This window comes from Oxyura jamaicensis, chromosome 11, assembly GCF_011077185.1.
Source record: "Oxyura jamaicensis isolate SHBP4307 breed ruddy duck chromosome 11, BPBGC_Ojam_1.0, whole genome shotgun sequence".
Classification (NCBI taxonomy): domain Eukaryota; kingdom Metazoa; phylum Chordata; class Aves; order Anseriformes; family Anatidae; genus Oxyura; species Oxyura jamaicensis.
Window position 1 is genome coordinate 19,426,936 of NC_048903.1, and position 19,977 is coordinate 19,446,912.

The following is a 19,977-nucleotide window of genomic DNA, read 5'->3' on the forward strand; positions in this document are numbered from 1 at the left end:
AAGCACCTTAAAAAGGGATTCCCCTTTCCAGGACTGCACCAACAGTGCAGAACCCCACGACGAGAGCCGGCTGAGATGCCAGCAGCATCCCGCTTCGCCTGCAGCATCCTCTGGGGTCGGTGCAGCCGATGTCCCCCAAGCCCCCGGGACCACCCCAGCACCATTCAGCTGCGCCTGCCCAGCTTGTGCCCTGCAGCATCGCCGCTCCCATCGCCTCCAAGGGCGCTGCTCTTTTCCTCCAGGGAGAAACGTCCGGGGAGCCAGCGCCTTGTAGGGCCAGGATCAAGCACCGCAACCCCAGCAGAAGCAGATTGTTATCTGCAGGAGAGGAAACCTGGTTCCCAAGGAAAAGGAGACCTCATTTAACTCCGGGAAAAGCTCTCCGTACTTGGAGCGTGCTTTTCTTGGACCGCTCTGCTGTATTTATGCAGGCTGGTATGTGGGGAGTAATTAGAACCTCATCCCAAGCACTTGACGAGCGTGTTTTCCATTCTAGATGTTGACAGGTCAGGCTCTCCGGCCGTCCCTCTGTGCCTAAAAATGTTGACATTTTATCTCTGCTGAAAACAAAACAAGGGGCCGTGAAGATCCTGGGCCACGGGGAGCGATGGCTGTTATTTGCAGCGTGGCAGTGGCACGCGGGATGCTTCACGAGCGTGTGAAACCCGTCGGATTCCCTGTGCCCAGATTTGGGGTGCTGGGCATGGGGTGAACGGCCGGGCTGCAAGGACGAGCTGCTCTCAGATGGGCTGGGGACTTGGGCACCTCGAGGCAGCCACCGGAGAGTCCCCACAGCCCCACGAGCACAGGCAGGGAGAGATGGCGCTCCGGGCCAAGGGTTTCACTAAAATCCCCGTGTCTAACTTGAAAGCAGAGAGGCAGGAGGATGCCAAGGACGCATCTCGCTCTTCTCTCTCCCTTTTAAAATGAGCAGGAAATACCCAGGAGGCAGCCTGGGCTTGGAGAGCTTAAGAAGCTGCTGGAGGAGGTTGCAGCGGCTGAAGCGAACTGAAATCATTTCAGGCCATTCGTGAAACGAGCCCAGAAGGACTCGTGCACTTTGTGCAGCCTGGGGGGCCCATCGGAAAGCATCCCTGTCCTTACCCATCATGGTCCCCGTGTCCCTGGGTGTCAGGGGACAGGATGCAGGGGACAGGGTGCAGGGGACAGGGTGCAGGGGACGCGCTGGCTGGGTGCAAGGACCCGCCGAGCCGCTGCCGGATCCCCGTGTCGCAGGGTCGCTTTCCTCCCCGTTCCCTCCCCGTGCAACCCAACCCTGCCGCCTAACTCCGCTCATTTCCTCTCCCCATTAACGAGGGCTCGGAGCGAAAAGCTGCGCGCTTCGGCTGCCCTAACCCCGAGCTAAACCGGCAGCCGGGGCGCACAAAGAGCCGCCTGTTCGGCCCTCGCTGGCACTGGCCCCTTGTCTGCTCCTGACACAATGGTGTTTGCCTTGGCCGGAGCGCAGAGGCACACGAGGGAGCTGGTGGCAGGGTGTCACAGCCGGCAGGGTTCCCCCGTGCTGCCGGAGAAGCTGCTCAGCACCGCGGTGCTGCACCGCTGCGGCACAGGGGAGCGGGAGCCGCGCAGGGGGTGGCCGCGTGTGCAGGACCTGCTGCGTCGTCGTGGTGATTGGCAGCCTCTTGTAAATTAAAAAATATATATATTTACTGGTGAGGTATTGCTCCTGAAGCGGGAAGTTTGGGGCTTTTTTTGCGCATCTCTTTTTTTTTCATTGGACATTAATCTCCGGTGGCTCCAACCTGTGTTTCTGGGTAACGAGCTTTTCGTCCACAATGCTTCCCCCAGCTCCAGCAGTGCGGCAAGTGCCGTGCTTCCTGATAGCATCTCCGCCCAGGCTGGGGGTTTATTTCATGCAAATCCTTCTGAGCATGTTTTGGTGACCTCTCTCCAAGGCAAGAAGCATTTCGTTGCCATTTATCCGACCCCAGCAGAGAGGACCGGCTGCTCCTGGCTGGTGACACTGCAGCGCGGTGACATTGCAGCGTGGTGATGGTGCAGTGGTGGCAGTGGTTGTGCGGGTGACTGGTGCAGATGACCGGTCATGATTTTAATGAAATCCCGCTCTGGCTGTCACCCCAAATGGCCGGGTTCAACGTGGGCTTGTTCCCTTGAATCCAGCTGCGGGTGGGAGCAGGTGAAGCCGTGCTCCGGAGCGTGGCTGAGCTGTGCCAGGATGGGTGCCCCCTGCCACCGCCCCCCAGTTTAATTCCATCTGCACCCCCCTTTCCTGCCAGCCCCACCGCCTGTGACCGTCAGCTGCCCTGCGTTTTGCACGCAATCAGCAGGTTTTTGTGCCGAGCTGACTGTGATATCATTTCTGAGGAGTTTGGAATCTGGCCGCGGTGCTGCAGGCTGGGCGAGCTGTGGGTGTGCACGGCCGAGCACCGCGTGCGCGCAGGGCGGGCTGGTGGGTCAGCTGCGAGCGCTCTTCAGGTGGTTTTGCGTTTGGTTGTTGATTTGGAGGAAGCACAAGGTGATATTGCAGCAGCCTGTAGGTGCTGCGGAGGTTGGAGAAGCAAATCTCCAAGAGCAAAGTGCCCGGGTCGGGGCTGTGAGCCCAGGGGTGAGCAGCGTGCGATGCTGCAGAGGGCCTAGGGACAAGCTTTAATACAGCTTTAGTGCAAAAAAAAAAAATAAGGGAGGATCCAGGAATTGAATCTCCTAAGCCTGTTGAAGAGCAGGGAGGTTTGATTTCAGGCTGGAAAGAGCAGCAGGGGTGGAAGGCACCTGGTGGCAGAGGCTCCCGTTGAGCTGTCTGTGCTGCCGAGGCTGCAGGCTGGGCAATTCAACCGGGAAAGCTTTTAGAAGTGGGGATAATTAACTTTGGAAGGGATTACGAAAGACGCGGTGAATTCTCTGTCACTGAGAGAGCCTGCATCAGCCTCTGGACGCTGGTGCAAAATATCTGCTTTCATTCAACCGCAGGCTCTCGGGGCGAGGCCAGAATCCCTCGGTGAGCCGTTTCTGGCCAGCGGCGCGCTGGAAGCCAGCGACTGGCTGATTGTGGGGAATAGTAGTAAGCTTAATTTATCACATACTTCTCATCCCAGAGCACTTCCCCAGGCCGAGCCATCTCTGCTGCCAACTGCTCGCAGCTCTCGCTTCAACCACCCGGGCTGAAACGTTTCCTGGGCTGGGACGGCGGCGGGGGCAGCGGGGAGGCAGGGGCAGGTTGCTCCGCAGAGCCTCTGCTCCAGGAGAGAGGAATCCTTCCTCCAAACGGAGCTCCCCCATGGGAACGTTGGCCAGGGAGGGTTTCACAACCCTGGGGTCACAGCAAGGTCCCGGGGATGCATGCAGGGCTCGCACGGTGCGGATCTGGTCTGCGTCCTGGTGGGTTTTGCAATCCGACGTGCCGCCCGTGTCTGCTGGGTGTCCTCGCCTGCGGCCGGGAAATCTCGCAGCACCGACTGCACGAGCGCCCCGGGACAGCGGCACCAGCACCACGAAGGCTTCAGCACACAGAGATTCCACTCAGCCACGTGTCCAGCACCTTCACAGCAGGGCTGGATCACTCCTGAAGGCCAGCAGCACCTTTCAGTATTGCTCGGTGTCAAAAATCACGATCTGCAGCTTCCTTTGGCCGTGTGCCCCGGTGCGTGCCGTGCCGGGCAGGCTGCAGAGCACCCCTGCACCAACCCCAGCACCACGACCCTGCAGCTTGCAATGCCATTTCCCGGGCAGCCTCCCCCTGCGTCTTCCCACACCCCGGTGGGGACTTTTCTCCAGGGGTCATTTATAAACCCTGACGTTTCGTTTCATTGCTCGTGCCCCGGCGAGGGCCGGGCTTGAACTCCGCGCTTTTATTCCACGCGGCTCCCATTTATTTCTGGGGCGGATTAGGAAATCGCGGCTGTCACTAAATGTTAGCCCGGCTGTTTCATCAGTGAGCTGACGGTTCATTAGGGCACTGTGCCCGTCAGGATCCTGCCACCACCTCGACTGGGAGAGGCTTTTCCTCGCGGCTTTGCCAGAGCAGCCCCGCACGCGGCTCGGTCGCGCCTCGCGCAATCCGAACCAGCTGTCCAAATGCAGGCAGCGATAAGTTAAAACTAACAAAAATAAAGGGCTCCCCAGGTAACGGCTTCTTATCCCGCTTATCATTTTTACAAAGCCCAGCGGAAAGCAAGGGTAAGGCGGCGGGGCCGTGAATTGGCTTTTTTCAGGCTGCGTCGAGCCCCTCGCGGCGGTTTTGGTGCAGTTGCGGGTTTGTGTGCCGGGGGGGGGGCAAACGGTAGCCCCGTTTGAAAGGTTTCGTGCCCTCTCTCAATTCCTAAGTAAACCTCTCGTCCCCCTGTCAGCTTTGATTTGTAACCATACTCGTGGCATCTGGTTTTCATATGAAGCGTGGAATACAGGGGATGCTGTCTGCTCGCTTCTGCCCAGAGCTATTCATCTGGGGCCGGCTAGCTAAAAAAAAAAAAAAACACCCAGCCCGCTCCTGAAAGGCACTAATCATCGCGGAGGCGGCCGGCAGAGAAAGGGGCCGCTGTCCCCGCGCTGGAGCAGGGCAGGATGCGGAGCCGGGGGCAGGAGGAGGAGGAGGAGGAAGAGGAGGAGGAGGAGGAGGTGAGCCATCACCCACCCGCACGATGGGGACCTCCCAAACGCATCCCGGCACCTTGGGATGGAGATGGGGACAGGCTTGCAGGAGGGCCCCACAAATGATCGGTGGCACGTGCGTGTGGGACACCTCCCTCTGGTTTGTCCCCAGCATCAGTTCCCCGTGCTCTCGGCAGCACCGTTTGGCACGGGGTGCAGCCGAGCATCCCGAATGCTGCCACGCACAGTCGCCGGGGGGTCTCCTCCCACGAGACTCGGGCGGTGCCAGCGCGGTGTTTGCGTGCCCTTGCAGGGTCTTGGTGATTTTTGCGGGGGGTGAATTGGGATTGTTTCAGCATGGTATGATCAGAGATGGTTTTGTGGGTCAGAGGGTTTGCTTTTCCCATGTCTTGGTGATGGCATCCAAAAAGTCAGGAGGAAAACCTGAGATGGGGCCCGTGCCGGGGCACCAGCCCTGCCGGTGGCTTCTCAGGGACGACCCCGTCCCCTGCCTGCGGAGTGATTTGTGTGATTTGCCTCATGGCAGCAGCAAAGAGCTGCTTCTGCGGGTTACAAGGCTGCCCAAATCCCAGTGCAATGTCTGATGGGGTCGCAACGTGTGGCGGGTGATTCTGAGCTGCTGGTGCGCAGGATTGTCCCCGTGCACCCCCGGGGCAGGGCAGCAGATGAGATGCTCCCCTCCTGCTCCCCACGGCTCCTGAGCTGGGACCTGCATCCTGAGAGCCCTGACCCCGCAGACAAGCCACCCCCATGCCCCGTAAATCCATTAGAGAAGCGCTCTCTGACATCATCTACAATTTTAACGTGACGGTCTAACTTTCCTAGACCAGCAGCTTATTTTCAGCAGCGAGGAATGCTCTGGAGGAAGCAATTTGATTTTCCCTTCCCGCGCTGGATTTCCTAGGACGCAGCCTTTGATCCAGACTCCTGATGTTATCAAGTAGGAAGCTGCAGCTCTTTGAAGTGGGCTTCATGTTGCGCTTTAAACTTCGGGGGTTTTGAAGCCTCCAGCACCAGGGACATCTTTTGTACAGATCGCCCCGGCCGCGCATCCCGGGGCTGGGGCTGCGGAGGATGCGCGCCGGCTCAGCACCGGGGTCGGGAGCTGGCAGAAGCAGCATCCCGTGGCACAGATCTGCCCCGTCCCCACTCCCTGACAGCAGCAGCCTGCTCCGGGAGATTTGCTGCTTCAAGGAGCCCGTGGGGTTCGGGCACTCGGCTGCCAGTCGTGGCTGTGGTTTTACGGTGTCTGGCCGTGCTGCTGGGACCCGGGGCGGTGGAAATGGGTCACGTCCTGAGTCCTGAATTGCTGCGCGGCGCCGTGGTGCTTGCAGGGTTGTGCTTGTCTGGGTCGTTGGAAAACTGAAGCCAACTTTCTGGGTGCTTGTCCCAGCGCCGTTCCCTCCCTCGCTGTCTGGTTTTAAGCAGGGAAAATCCACTCCAGTCTCCCGATGGCATAAGGATGCTGGACACGTGCATCAGCCCGTGCTGCTTCTGGCCACTGGATGCCTTGACCTGCTGGGCTCCCTCTAGGTTTGCACCGATCCTACTGCCCCGTGGGTTTTTTAGGGCAGAAAATGGTGATTTTCCCCCTCCTTGCAAGCCATGCCCTGAACTTGTTCGGCTGCAGGCAGAAACCGCTTTGGCTGTGCTGCTGAGGCCACCACAAAGCAGTTCAAGCTCTTCCCTTGAGAAAGGTTCACGAGGAAGATGGAAACTAGGCCCTTAATGCCCCAAGAATTTTCTTCTCTTTCCCCCACCCCATCGTCCCTTCCATAAACTTTCAAGCTCATCCAAAAGCTGCAGCCTTCTGCTTCCATACGTTGATCGCAGGACAGGGAAGCTGCAGCTTTGCCAGCAGCGCAGGATTTCCATTGAGTTCTAAGTGGAAGCAAATGGTTTAAAAGGAAATTAAATTTACAGCTCTATAAAAAAAAAAAAAAAATGCATTTTATTGCTTTGCCTGTCATTCCGGAGAGGCAGGGAGATAAAGGAATGCTTCGCATTTGTCTCTCGTCTCGGAGGCCGGAGGCGAAGAGGAGCAAACCCACCAAACACGCAACCGCTGGGCAGCCGGATCCGGCCCCATCCCAGTGCCCAGATCCCCGATCCCCGCGGCTCGGAGGTGATGCTCGAGGCTGCTCCGTTCCCCCAGGTGGGTGCAGGAGCTGCAATGCCTCCAGCAAGCACAGCAGCACCGGGGGCTTCTTCCCTGGGCGATATGCGGCTCCTCTCCGTGGTTTATGGATGAATCTCCTCCACATGCCGTCACAGCGCTGAGCGGGGTGCTGCGAAGAAATAACACTGAAAAGCTGGGTTAGACGTCCACGAGAGGGGAAATCCTCCTGCAGAAAGTGAAGGTGGAGGGGTCGTGCCTTAATGGTAAAAGCAGCGTGGCACGGGGCCGCGAGGGGCCGGCTGGCTGCGGGCTCACCAGCGCGGCACGGCGAGGTGCAAAGCCCCAGGGTGGGTTCAGCGGCTCCTCCGGGTTGGTTTTTGCACCGACATCCACAGCTCGGGTGCTACACGCAGCCGTCTTCCCAGGACAAGTCCTTCCTGGGGCTGAGAGCCTGCAGGGAGCAGCTGAACATTTCTCTTCCACCGCAAGGCCCCGGCCCCAACACGGGACGAGGGCGGCCGAGGGATGCTCTGGTTGTGCCCCACGAGCCGCAGTGAGCCGGGGGAAGGAGCTCGGCCTCTCCCCGCGCCACAAAGCCAACGCGCCGAGCGTTTTGGCGGAGGAGGAACCCTGTCCCGGCCCCAGCCCTCCCAGCTGTGTCAATAGAGGAGGAAGAAACAAAAGTGCTCTTTCTTCGCCTGTTGTTTTTGCAGAGGGGGACACGCTGGTGGCAGTGGTTGCGCGGTGACGCTGGCTGGATGCTCTGGGTGCATTGGATGCGGCCGAGCTATCCTGCTTCTGGGGAGCATCCGACAGCAGGGAGCAACGAGGGAACTCCCAGAAGGTCTGCTAATCTATATCTGTATGCTCCCTTTTGCCTGGGACGTTATTGAGCAGAGGGCAGCTCACTAAAGGAAGGGCTCTCTCGCCTTTTCTCCACAGCGTGGCTCAGCCACAACTTTTCCCCCAGCAGCATCCTTGCTCCCACCAAGTTCCCCGGGGTGGTTGGGACACCCTGGGACACCTCGGGCCAAGCAGCAGCAGCTTCTTCGACGCTTTGCAAGACCCAGCTGGGTCTGGGCACCCATCACCTGATGATAATGGGCTTTGAAGTGCTCAGTGCTGCCCATCCAGCTGGGTCGGCCACGTGCCACCAGCCTGGTGACGCTCGCTGTCACAGCGGGTCCCCGAGCAGCCCAGGTGCAGGCAGCGGTGGCCGCAGCTGCCGCCCACCCCTCGGGCGAGCTTCCTCTCGCCGTCCCCACGCTGTCCCTCCCAGCCCCGCAATCAGCTGTGAAAACAAGAGGAGCAGGAGCACGGGGCAGGGAGATGCGGCCGGCTCCTCCGGCACAGCCCCTGCGCCCACGGGGAGGCCAAGCAAGGCGATGGCGAAGGGCGAGCTGCGTGGGCAGCTGGGGCTGAGCAGCAGGAGGGCGCCCGGCCCTGTTAAAGCTGGAATAGGTCGGTGCAGCCCGGCACACCCGGTGCCAGCAGCAGCTTCCAGGGATTCCCCGGCAGAGCGGAGAATAAAGTTTAAATGGGCATCGAGCTGCAGTCCGCAATTGCGCACAAACCCCTGTAAAAGACCCGAACGGGAGAAGACGGATCATGGGGAAAGTGTCGGGAGCAGGATGGAGAAAAAGAAGGGGCTTTGCCCTGCCGGCAGGCATCCTCAGGTGCTCCTCATCATTCAGACTCGCATCGCCGTAGCTCCTTCTGGGACTGAAACAATGAAAAGTGAGAGTTAAGTCATTGTGGCTGCTCGCTGGAAAGAGCCAAGCCTAAGAGCCCAGCTTGGCGCTGCGGGGCTGAGTCACCCGGCGAGGAGATAAGCGGCGTCGCGGGGAGCTGCTCCGACTCGCGCTTCTCCATGAAAAGCAGCAGATTTATGCGCAGCGCGCGCAGGGGCAGCGCGATATAAATCAGCTGCTCTCCTGTGTCGTCTCCATTGCCGCCGCCGGTTCCCACGCCTAGATCCATTTTAATCTCAAGGCTGACGGGGGGAAATCATTCCTCGCCGCTTCTGGGGACAGGCGGCGTGCCGTGGGCAGGAGAAGGGGAGTCCCGGAGAGAGAGCGATGTTTGCTGCTCCAAGAAAACACCTTCCATCAGCGGATACACATTTTGGGGGCTCCTTCCCTGGATGGATGCACCGGCCAGCTCTGCTGCTTCGATACGCACGCGATGGGTCAGATTTGGGAGGGCGAGCCCCTTGTCCCCCTTGTCCCCATGCAGCACCGCAGTGTCAGTGCTTGGGGACACGAGCTGAGGAGCCTGGGTTTGCAGTGCTGACGCTCGGCCGGTTGTTGGCAGCTGCAGCCACGGAGAGGAAAACAATACACAAGCGCACCGCAATTAAACAGCCTCCTAATTGCAGCACTACACGCGGCTCTTCCGCTGCTTTCTAAGTTTGGTGGCGTAATTACAGCAGCAGGGCAGAGGCAGCATCTGGGCTCCCGCCGTGCCAAGCCCTGCCTTCCAGGGATTTTTGGATTTGACCGTCTAAAGCCTGGCAGCTGATAAAAGGGACGAGCAACCCCCCGGCTCTCCTGGGTTTGGCACCACGGGCAAAGTCCTCCTCGCCCCCTGCAGACCCCGCCGTGATTGTGGATGGCGCGGAGGCAGGCAGCGCGTTTTGCTGTCCTTGTAACGTGTTTTTGGGAAACAGTTCTTAAAAAAACAACACGTCCTGCTCTAGTTGACTACTGTAATTCCCAGTTTAGAAACCCACGGCGAGGAAGATTAAAGGGTGGCCAGCAGCAGGAGGCTGGGTGTCAGGACGCTGGGACGGACGCGGGCGCGAGGGAGTTGTCCTCCCGCTGTGCCTCCATCTCCCCGCCTCGGCTCAGTTTTGGGGGACTCAGCACCATGAGTCCCTTTTCTTCTTGGCAATCCCCACTTGTTATTGTAGGGTCGCTCGTGCAGGACGGTTTTTTTACCTTTCTATATACGGGGCAAGCTGGGGCTGACCGCTGCTGGTTTCCCTTTGGTGACACCTCTGCCACTTCCAGCATCCCTCCGCCACCACCCCACGAGGCAGCCCCTGCACCCACGCTCCCTTTTGGGGAGAATCCAGGCTAAAAACACGCCTCCACTGAGGCTGCTCCCAGCCTGGGCCACCCAAACCCCTGGAAAAGCCCCGTTTGGGTGCGGGTGGAGACAGACACCCAGACGGGCGCGCAGACGGATGCGCAGATGGATATTTAATTCTTTTTTTTTTTTTCTTTTGGGACTGCGGGTTTGAGGAATCCTGAGATAAATGCCACTTTCTGTGTTAAAAGGGAGGACGCCTCGGAAGGCCGGGGGAGGGAAAGCTGAATCGCAGGCTGTGTTTTCGGGGGAAACGCGTCTGGGGTGCCGAACGGTTTTCCATCACACAGGCGGGTTTGTGTGGGTTCACCTGGGCAGGAAGCGGCGGGGTAAAGCGATACCCCACGGGGCTCCCCCCCGCTCCAACACCCCCTCTCCCCGAACCCGATAGCAGCCGGCGGCCGGTAATGAAATAAACAGCCACTTTACGGCAGCTCTCGCGCCCGGCACCATGTGCGAAAATTATTACTCGCACCGTTTTGTTGGAAAAGGGAGGAAAAAAAGAGCCCGGCGGCGAGAGGCGCATGCGTTTATTCGCTCCGCGGCCCCGTGGTGGCTTTCCCAAATCCCCCCTTCACCTCCGAATTCATGCTGGTTTTTGGAGGGTGCACATGGCCCCAAGGCAAAGGCGAGGATGAGGAGTGTTTGTGCCCCATCCTCGTCCCGTTGCATGCACAAAACCCTTGCACCTCCTCCTGCAACCGGCTCCCGCGTGCTCCCACCCCTTCCCCCCCGGATTGAATCTCCAGGTGAAGGAAAAAATCCAGCCGGGCCGTGAATTCACTGCACAGCTCTGCGGGGCGTGCTAAGGCTGCAGCGGCACCGCCTCGGTCGTTGCTAAATAGCGGAGGGAAACAGAACGTTTCCGGCATTAGGTATTGTCTGGGGTGGTTTGTGCCGGGAAGGAAAACGATCGTGGGATGAGCCGGCTCTGGGAGCGGGGGCGCTGACCCTGCCCCTGCCCCTTCCCCTGCTGGAAAGCTGGAGAAAACCCCTAACGAGGGGAATTCTCCCTTTTTTCAGAAGTGAGATTTGCTGTTTTTTTTTTTTTGTGTGTGTGTGTGTGTGTATGAAAAATTGTCACTCTTTGGAAGAATTCAGTTTTCCAGCCAGGATGTGAAAATACACATTTTTTCCTCTATCCAGACTCCCAGAGGGTTGGGTTCTTTTTGTTCTTTTTCGTTAATCCTCCGGAGGCTGAAGATGAGGAAAGCGCTGAGACACGCTTGGAAAGCTTGGAGCCCGCTCCCTGATACCACAGCGTGCCTCGGGCTCAGGGTGCTGGCCCCAGTTCCCCCAGTTCCCCCAGTTCCCCAGCAGGACCGGCCAACCTGCAGGATGCTCGGAGCCATCCCCGTCTCCTTCCCAGCACCTTTCAGCTCCCTGCAGGCGATGCAGGTGCCCACTGTGTGCGTGAGCTTTAGCGGGGGACAGTGAGCCACCATGCTCAGGTTCAAGCCCTATTTTGGGGCTATTTCTCTGCTTTTCAGCTCCCTTTTGTTTGCAGCATCACCTTCGCGTTGCGATTCAGCCCCCGGAGCAGCTGCATCTGTGTTTTCTCTGCAGGAAGGGCAACAGCATCCTTCCCTCAGACCTGCTCTTCCTTAGCCGACGTGCTTTATGCATCTTCCTGCTCAGCCCGAAAGTGATGCCCCGAAGCAGAAGGGAAATTCCCCGTCCTCGCTTCGCATCTTGCGAGCACATGTGGAGGAGGGACGCTGCCCCTCCTTGCAGCACGGCGCTGTACCCGCAGCTTTTCCACCTCCAGCCAAAGGAAAATATTTGCGCCATGCCTTTCTCCAGCCCTCCGCCATCCCCCGTGCCAATTTCTCGACGGATGAAAGAAAAATACGCAAGTGTGAGGAAGGGGATTTTGTCGCCCGGCGTGTCTCTGGAGAAAACCTGCCTCCCAAGCAAACAGAGCCGGGGCTTGTCCCGCCGATGAATATTGGCATTATTCAGCCACGCTTGCACACGGATGGTGGCTGCTTAAAAAAAGGAAATCAAGGGGAAAAAAATAAAAGCAGAAGAAATGCATGGGGACTCGGCAAGTTTTCCCACTGTGCCTTGTACCCTCTCCTGCTGCGCTGGAGGCACAGGGACTGCAGAAAAGCTTTTGGGACCAAAATTTGTGCCTCCCATTGCCTCAATGATGGCGGGCTCGCTGCAGCATCCCTCGATGCCTTGGCTTTGTCGGAGGGCAGGACGTGTGAGAGCCACAAGGACCCCTGGTGCTGTGCCCCCTCCCCGTGTGCCACCCAGGAGGGGCTGCAGGTGCCCCGCTTTGGCAGAACGCTTCTCATGGGTCGCCCCATGAAGTTCTGTGCTTGTGCAGGGCTCATGTCAATAAGCCCGGCCCGAGCAGCCCCACTTGGGCATTTTATGGCACAGGATGTGCAAATCCTCACTGGCTTCATTGCGCCGCCAGGCACCGATTTGGAGATACGTGGACGTGAGATGACCGCATCCATACCCTGGTCTCACCTGGAGAAAAAAGAGAGGAAACCCCACAAAGCACCGTGGCAGAGCTCATCTATCTGCCTTTGTCCTTCTGTGTAGGCGTCAGGGCTTTAATGCCAGCCCCCAAACCCTCCCCAAGCCCATCCCAGCCCCTGGTGCAGGCGGAGGCGGCCGGGCGCTGCTGTCCTGCTGCTCCCCAGCTGGGGCTGCCGGCTCCTGTAAAGCGCCCGCGCGTTCCCAGCATCTTTACGAAGCAGCCGATTGAAGTGCGCCATGAATGCGCCTCTGTTCATCAGCCTTTTTATAGCTCCGCGCGTTTTTTTTGGCCCCCGAGCCTTTTCTGCTCCCGGGGAGAACAGAGGGCATTTCTCAGCCTCGGCGTCCGCCACGAGACGGGGCAGGCAGGCGGGAGGGGGCTCGGCGGGTGCCAGGCAGCTCCCCAAAATGCAGCACTCGCATCTCACCGATGCCCCGGTGCAGGCTGAAAGCCCGGCACTGCTCCGCCGATGTGTTTTGCAGCTCAGATGTGAAGGCAGTGTCATGCCGTGGTGTGCCAGGAGCCTGGCAGAGACCTCGGCATCTCGTGGCACACAGCATTTGCACCGTCAGCGCTGCCACCACGCTGAGCTGCAAAAATTGATGTCAGCGTATTTTGTCCCGCCGGTGTCTCAGCTCAGGCTCCGTCCTCCGGTGCTTGCTGTTTGCTGCAAAGCCCCAAATGCGAGAGGGAAGGGAGTCCTCCCGGCTGAAGGCGGATTTGCTCCCGTGCTGCAGAAATGTCGTGCGACATGCTGGAGGTGACGGCGAGCCGTTCTTTCAGCAGCAGCAGTGGAGGAAGCCAAGTGGGATTTTCTCCACCAAAAGACAGGGAATTTTCACGGCACCCATCCTGCTTCGTGCCCTCCATCAGGTGCAACTCCCTGCGCCGATGCGGTTGCTCCATCCCCAAGGGCAGGTGGGAGCTTGGAGGCCCCCCCAGCACCTCCATCCACCCGGATTTAGGGGGGGGACACCCCAAAAAGCCTCTCCCCGCTGCTCGGCCGCTGCTGCTTGGCGCAGGCGCTCCCCTTCCCCCAGGCCAGGAGCCATCTGCTTCTCCTTCGCCGCGCGGAGGATTGCAAGGCGCTGACGCACACCGTTGGCCGAACAATGGGGAAATGTTCTGGAGCAGACATAAATCAAGGGGCTGGGCAGCGCGGACCTGGTCGCGTTCGGTTTTTCCAGAGGACATCAGTTAAGAAAAGGAGTAAATAGGCTGTAAATTAAGCAGGCAGGCAGAAGCCGCGTTAAAACCCTCGTTCGCCGCGAGCGCTGGAGGCTGGCGGGGACGGGGATGGGGACAGCTGCGTGCGTGGGTTTTGTCTCGGGGTCTGCGCAAAGCTGCAGGTCTGGACAGCCGACGGGACGGCATCGAGGCAGGGGGACAGGCACCGGCCTCTCTGGTAGCTCTTTGCCCTGCCCCAGAGCCCTGCTTCGCCTTTCCCGGCAGCGCTGATAGCAGCTTCCCGAGCAGGAGGCTTTGGGTATGCGGTGTGCGCAGCGGGGCTTTCTGTTCCGGGCTTATCGGGTCAGCAAAAACCGCTCGGGGTTTGGCAGGAGCGCAGGGACGGCGCCGGCACCTGGGTAAGGCGAGGGGCGTGCTGGGGGTTCGTCCCCGCTGCTGCGCCTGTGACAGTGTGACACCGCGGTGTGGCACGGGCGGGCGTGGGTGTGAGCTCGCGTGGGGCGTGGGGAGGGGGAGTGTGCGTGGCGTGGCGGTTTGAGGTCCCTGTGTGCCGGGGGAGCGTGCGTGGACACACAGATGGGGAGCATGGGGAGAGGGCGGTGCAGCCCTGCTCCTTTCCAGGAGCTCAGCCCCTGCCCTGCCGAGCCTCCGAGCACACCTGATCCGTGACGTGCCTCTCACCTGGGCGTCTGGGCACGGGTGCACGATGCAGGGTGCTCCTCAGAGCCACCCAGGGCCCTGCTGAAGGGCTTTCGCTCTGGTGGCTTCCAAAGGACATCTCCCATCACCGCCCAGGGAGTGCATGGGAGCGCACCCATGGGTGCTCCACCGGGGGAGCCAGAAGTGCCCATCCCCGTGAGATATGTGCCAGGATGCGGCACCTCCAGCCAGCTTTGCGTTTAGCTCAACGTCTCGTTTGCTTTCTACTTTTCTGCGCGACTTCAGCAGGGACAGGCTGGGGTTAAAGCAAGCCTTGCAGTGGACGTGGTCTGGGGCTCTCGTTGGGTCTGCAGGGTGTTTTCCAGCAAAGCCATGCGTGGGCCTGCTCCCCCCTGTGTCCTGGGTGTAATCGGATCCGTCCCCCACCAAGCAAGCATTTGTATTCGGAGCATTTTCTGAATGTTTTGCATTTGGGAGACACACGAGGAATGTCTGCTGGGGAGCGCAAGCAGCGTGCGAACCCGGCCCAGGCTGCGCTTCGGAGACCTCAGCCCCTTCTCCAGGGCTGTCCCGGTGCGAGCCCCACAACTTTCCCGGTGCAAAAAGGCTTTTTTGGGGTGAAATCCTGGCTTTTTGGTCATCAAGCGCAGTTAGCAAAAGCACCAGCTCCGCAGACATCTCCCCCCGCACGCTCCCACCGGCACCCACCTCCCACCGGCCACCTCCTGGCGAGCTCGGTGCCTGGAAGTCGCACCGAAATCACACCGAATTCACACCGGATTCGCACCGGAGGCCCGGGCCGGGTCTCAGCACCGCTCCCGGCCCCTCGGAGCAGCCCCGGGGCCCCGCTGCAGTTTGCGGCCGGCTTCTGCTTCCCTCTGCAGGGCTCGGGAGCGCACTGCAGCGCGCCCCCGCCGCCCTCAGCTCGCTCGGCTATTAGGCTTAATCAGGAAGGGGTTATATATAGATAGATATATGTATATATTTAAAATCCACTTTTCTTTTATACGGGGCAAATTATTATCACTTTTAATTGAAAAAAAAAAAAAAAAAGCTGATAATATTCTGAACCAAATTTCTGGGAGAGAATAATAATTAACGGCGCAATAAATCCCCAAAGGAAACGCTCATTAATCTTGTCTTTCAGAAGCAAAATTTCAGAGGAGAGCTTATTTAAAACATTGCTAACAATTTATAGGGAAGTTGACAGCTTAAAAGCTCCCCAAATCTAGCCGAGGTCTCCTCCTATCAGATCCTGTGGCAACGAGGTTGGGCTGGACGGGAGCGACCCTGCTGGGGGGACACAGCCGGGGTGGCCACCGCCACCTCATGTCACTTGTCCTGCACAGGACAGCAAAATAGATGTGGGAAGGATGGGACCGGTGCTGTCCCCAGCTGCTTGCTCATGGAAAGGGGGCTCCCAGCACCTGAGGAGCCGCAGCAGCCAGCGAGGGCTGAACCAGGAGCTCGGTGACGGCACCCACCTCCTCTGAAGCCTGTGGCTGCGCTAATCGCCACGAGCCAATTAATTTCCCTTGGAGCAATGGATGCGTGTGTGTCTATGCAAAGGCAGAGCAGGCCGGATGAGCGCGGGGCAGATTCCGATCTCTGCTCCATCGGAGCTCGCCCGCTCCCGCAGCAAACCTGGCTCCAGCGCGGCTCAGGCGCGACGATGCCGATGGCGAGGGGCTGGAAGAGCTGGCGCTGCTGGTGCTGCAGGAACACGCTGATGGGTGTAGGGCATCTTGGCTGGGCTTTGGGGGCTTGATTTTAGCTCATCGGGTGCACCCGGGTGTGTGCCAGCACCACGTTCCTCCCATAAGGGCATTGGTGAGAAAGGGACCGGCGCAAAGAGGGACCTTGGTGGCACTGCAGAGGCTGGGGCACAGCAGGAGGGGGCACAGGGTGACGCTGGCACCATGGCCATGCCTCCTCCCTCCCCCCCCCCGTCCCAGTGTAGCTGCTGCGGCAGACGTGCCGTGGAGCGAAGGGGACAAAAAGGATGCCAAAAGGACAAAGAGATAAATGAGGCTTGGGTGAAAATAACGGTGATGTTCTCATCTGCTCTCAGGTTTCCTGTCCCTGTTTGACCAGGGCTGTGAGCAGGAGCGGAGGGGAAGGCAGCTTGGAGCAGACCCAGGCTCTGCCGGGAGGAAGGAAACGTGATATTGGCCTGGGAATGGTGTCATTGCCTTTTCTTTTCTTTCTTTTCTTTTTTTTCCTTTTTTTTGGGTCACGACAGGCTGGCCGGGAAGTGCAGAGCAAGGCCCTAGCTTCGGGAAAGCAGAACAGGGGATGCAGCCAGTGTGCCACGCTGATAGCCCAGCTCCTGCCTGGTGACATCGGCCTCGTTCCCTGTCCCACGAGGGCTGGGGGCACCCAGGTGCTGCAGCGGGGCTCCCCAAAACCTGGTCCCCCACCAGCACCTCCATGAGCGCGCGCCGTCACCCCTCACCATCCTCCCCCAGCTCCCCATAAGCATCTGCATGCTCATCATGATTTACACAGGGGTGTGGATGGAGAAGGTCTTGTAAAATATATATATATAAAAAAAAAAGGGGGGGGGGGAGGAGGAAAATCCTCCCCAGCCCCTTTTGGCTTATGCAAGCTCGCTCTGCGCTGATAGCGAATCTGCCCGGGTCACGCAGACCTGGGGAGATGCAGCGATTGCGCAGCCACAGCACTCGATACCTCTCCAAGGCCCCGGCTAACGAGAGCGCCTAATCCTGCGCTTAGTTCCGTCTCTGTGCCTCGGCGTACTTAGCAATGCACCAAGCAAGAGCCCGGTCCCATCCAAACGAGATGGATTTAGGCAGGAACAACCCCGCGCCCCGGTGCTCTCCGGCAGCCCCCACACCGTGCTCGGCGGGGCACCAGCCTGCTTTGACCCTCCTGATCTTCCTTGATCACTCAATACTGTGCCTAAGGAGTTAATTTGTATTAAATCTCTTTTTCCCTGCTCCTCTGCCCTGCCCCAGGCAGGTCCTGCTGCGGCGGGGACCCAGGGCTCCTGCGGTCCCCTCCTGGCTGCTTCTTGTCACCCGGAGCCATCGGTTTCAGCAGCAGCTGCCCTGCCCCGCGCTGCCCCGCGCCTCTTATCTGCGTCCTGTTAAATGATCTCAAATATGTGATATGATAAAGACAAACAAACACCCGTTCAATTTAGTTCGCCCTAATGCCAGACTCTACTTTTACCGAAGTAATTAAGATTAATGCAGCTGATAATTTGGGAAGCATTCTTAAATGTACCCTTCTGGCAGCATCTAACATGTAATTTTACCTTAGAAGATTTATCGGAGCACTTAGGTAACAGATAGTTCCTTAGCAAACAGGAGCATTTAGAAGGAAAATGAAAGATTAATATTTCTTAAATAAATGTCAAAATAGTCATTCTTTATTACAGCCCCACAAAGATGCTGCTGTCAGTCCCAGCCCCTCCGCTGATCCCCGGAGGAGATTAAACCCACGCAGCCCCGGGGGCTGGCGAGCAGGGCGAGAGGAGGTGCTCAGGTGCCTCCTCCGTGGGATTCTTGAGGAAATCAGGCGCTTTGGAGGGTTCTGCTTGCCCATACCAAAACAGACCCGAGCCGTTTATTTGCCATCAGCCTTCCTATTGCCTTTGGGAAGGACTCAGCAGCTGCTGCCTGAGCCTTGCGATGGGACCTGTGGCCTGCAGCTGGTTTACACCCAGCAGCTCCAGGCTCCCGTGGGCGCTAGGTCGGGCGTGTGGGATTTGCTTTGCTGGGTTGCCTCGATCCACCCGTCCCTTCTTATGCTGGGGTGACCTCCAGCCAGGGCTGAGCCCTTTTCCCTGCCTCCTCTCGTTCCACCACCCTCTCCATCCGTGGGACGCCTCCGAGGTGCCCTGGGGGGCATTTTCCAGACCTGCCAGCACCTCCAGCTCAGGCGGCGCGGATATTTGGGAGGGAGCCTGGGCACAGCGCCGAGACCCTGGCATGCAGCACCCCCACATCCCGAGGGGTGCCCGGGCAACTGCTCAGCTCGACGCAGGGACGTGCCCAGCACTCGTTTGAAACTAGCCAGTGTTCTAGCAGGCCGGGGAAGGAGTAGGACTCCGCAAAATCTGGATCCACATTGAAAGCTGGACTCTCACCAGCTTGGAAATTCAAAGCTGTTCGGATCCAGAAAATCAATTTTTGACCATCGTGAGCAAGAAGCTAACTTTATAAATAACCTTCCAACTCCTCATCTGGCCAGAAAAAAAAAATAAAAATAAAAAAAAAAAATCTGCTGGAAACAGCCTCTTGCGGTGCTCCTCGCCCTGACAGAGCCAGACCAAACCATCTATGTGTGCGCTCCCCAGCATCGCTTCCAGCCCCTCCAGGTCCTTTTCAAGCCTCCACACCAGTGCTCAGCCCCCCCACGCTGTGAGCATCCCGTGGCTTCTCCTCAAGGGACACCCCAGCCTTTCTCAGAAAATTCACATCTGTCACCAAACCTTCTCCTTCGCTCCCCAGCGTGGTGCCAGCCCCGGTCCCCAGCCCCAGTCTCCGTCCTCGGGGACAAGCAGGGATGAGGGACGCATCGTGTCCCTCCCGAGGAGATGCTCCCACCTGCTGTGCCATGCAGGAGCCGGCCCCGTTGTGCTTTTCTCTTTAATTGGCAGGTTAATTTCCGAGGGACGAGCCGCTGCTGGCTTTGCTCAAGCTGCAGGCATGCTCCCGGGGCGCTGCGAGCATCACCCAGCGCTTTGCTGCAGAGCTCCTGAGCTCCGGGCTGGACCAGGAGCTGGCAGGGAAATAACAACCCCTGAAAACCCCCTGAACTTCATAAAAGTGCCCTTTTCTCCCAATCCCAAGTAGGAATGCAGGCGAGGAGCCTGCAGGCTGGGATGCAGGGGGTACCACTGGGATGCAGGGGATGGGGATGCAGGGGATGGGGTGGGGTGCAGGGGATGGGGATGCAGGGGGTGGGGTGGGATGCAGAAGAAGATGCAGACCCTTTGGTTTTCCATCCCCGCTTTGGTTTTCTGGCTCTGCGGGCACCCAGCTCGGTGTGGCCGTGGCAGGGCGTTTTTTGGGGAGGGAACCCTCCTTTTCACAGCCGCCTGCCAGAGCCCAGCCCAGGCGCTCGGAGCCACGGTGCCGGCAGCCAAGCCAAACACAGATTCCTGACATAGTTCTCTCTTTCCTTTGCAGCCAAGAAATTCATATTTCATGGGAGGTGGAAGTGAGTCCCGGCAGTAGCGGAGCGGCGGAGGGGTGCCAAGGTACGGCCAGCTGGCGGCGCAGGATCCGATGCTATTTTTGGGAGCCAGGAGCTCGGCTCCTCATCCCCGACAGGCTCAGGGGATGCCACGGCCCCCCCCCAGCCCCTGCTTGCGGTGATGCCGGGGCTCAAGCCCCCGAGGCTGTGACCTCCCCAGCCGCTTTTCTGGCCACGCGGCCCCACTGCAGCCCGGCCACAAGAGACAGAAAGTTTAAACAGCCCCGGCTTTGAGAAGGGGCCAGTTCACAAGAGGAAGGGATTTTTCACAGCCCCAGCCAAAGCCTCACCGTCAGAGGCAGCAGCTTGAGCCACGCGGATGGGATGGGATGGGATGGGTGCCCTTTATGCAGCGGTGAAGTGCACATGCATGGCACACCCGGGCTCTTTGTGTGCCCCCCACCCTGCCTTACATTCCCCTGAGGATGCAACCCAGCTGGGATTTGCAATTTTTCTTTCCACCTGCTCCTACACCCACCTCCATCTGCTCAGAGCCACGGCTGCAGAAAGCACAGCGCCTCTGGCCCCGATACCCCCCCCAGGTAGCAGCCCCCTATTCTGGGCTCACTGCTTGCCCACCAGGGAGGGCAAATCCCAACCAGGACCCCTC

General features: G+C 59.1%; 1 protein-coding gene across 1 annotated transcript in view; it reads left to right on the top strand.

Annotated features, from left to right (window-relative positions):
* The window catches only part of ZNF469 (zinc finger protein 469), a 58,788-nt gene that overhangs the window by 21,672 nt on the left and 17,139 nt on the right, over positions 1-19,977 (top strand). The window contains exon 3 of the mRNA XM_035336879.1: positions 19,301-19,371. The gene's annotated coding sequence lies outside the window, so the exon portion shown is untranslated. The remainder of the gene's footprint in view (positions 1-19,300; positions 19,372-19,977) is intronic.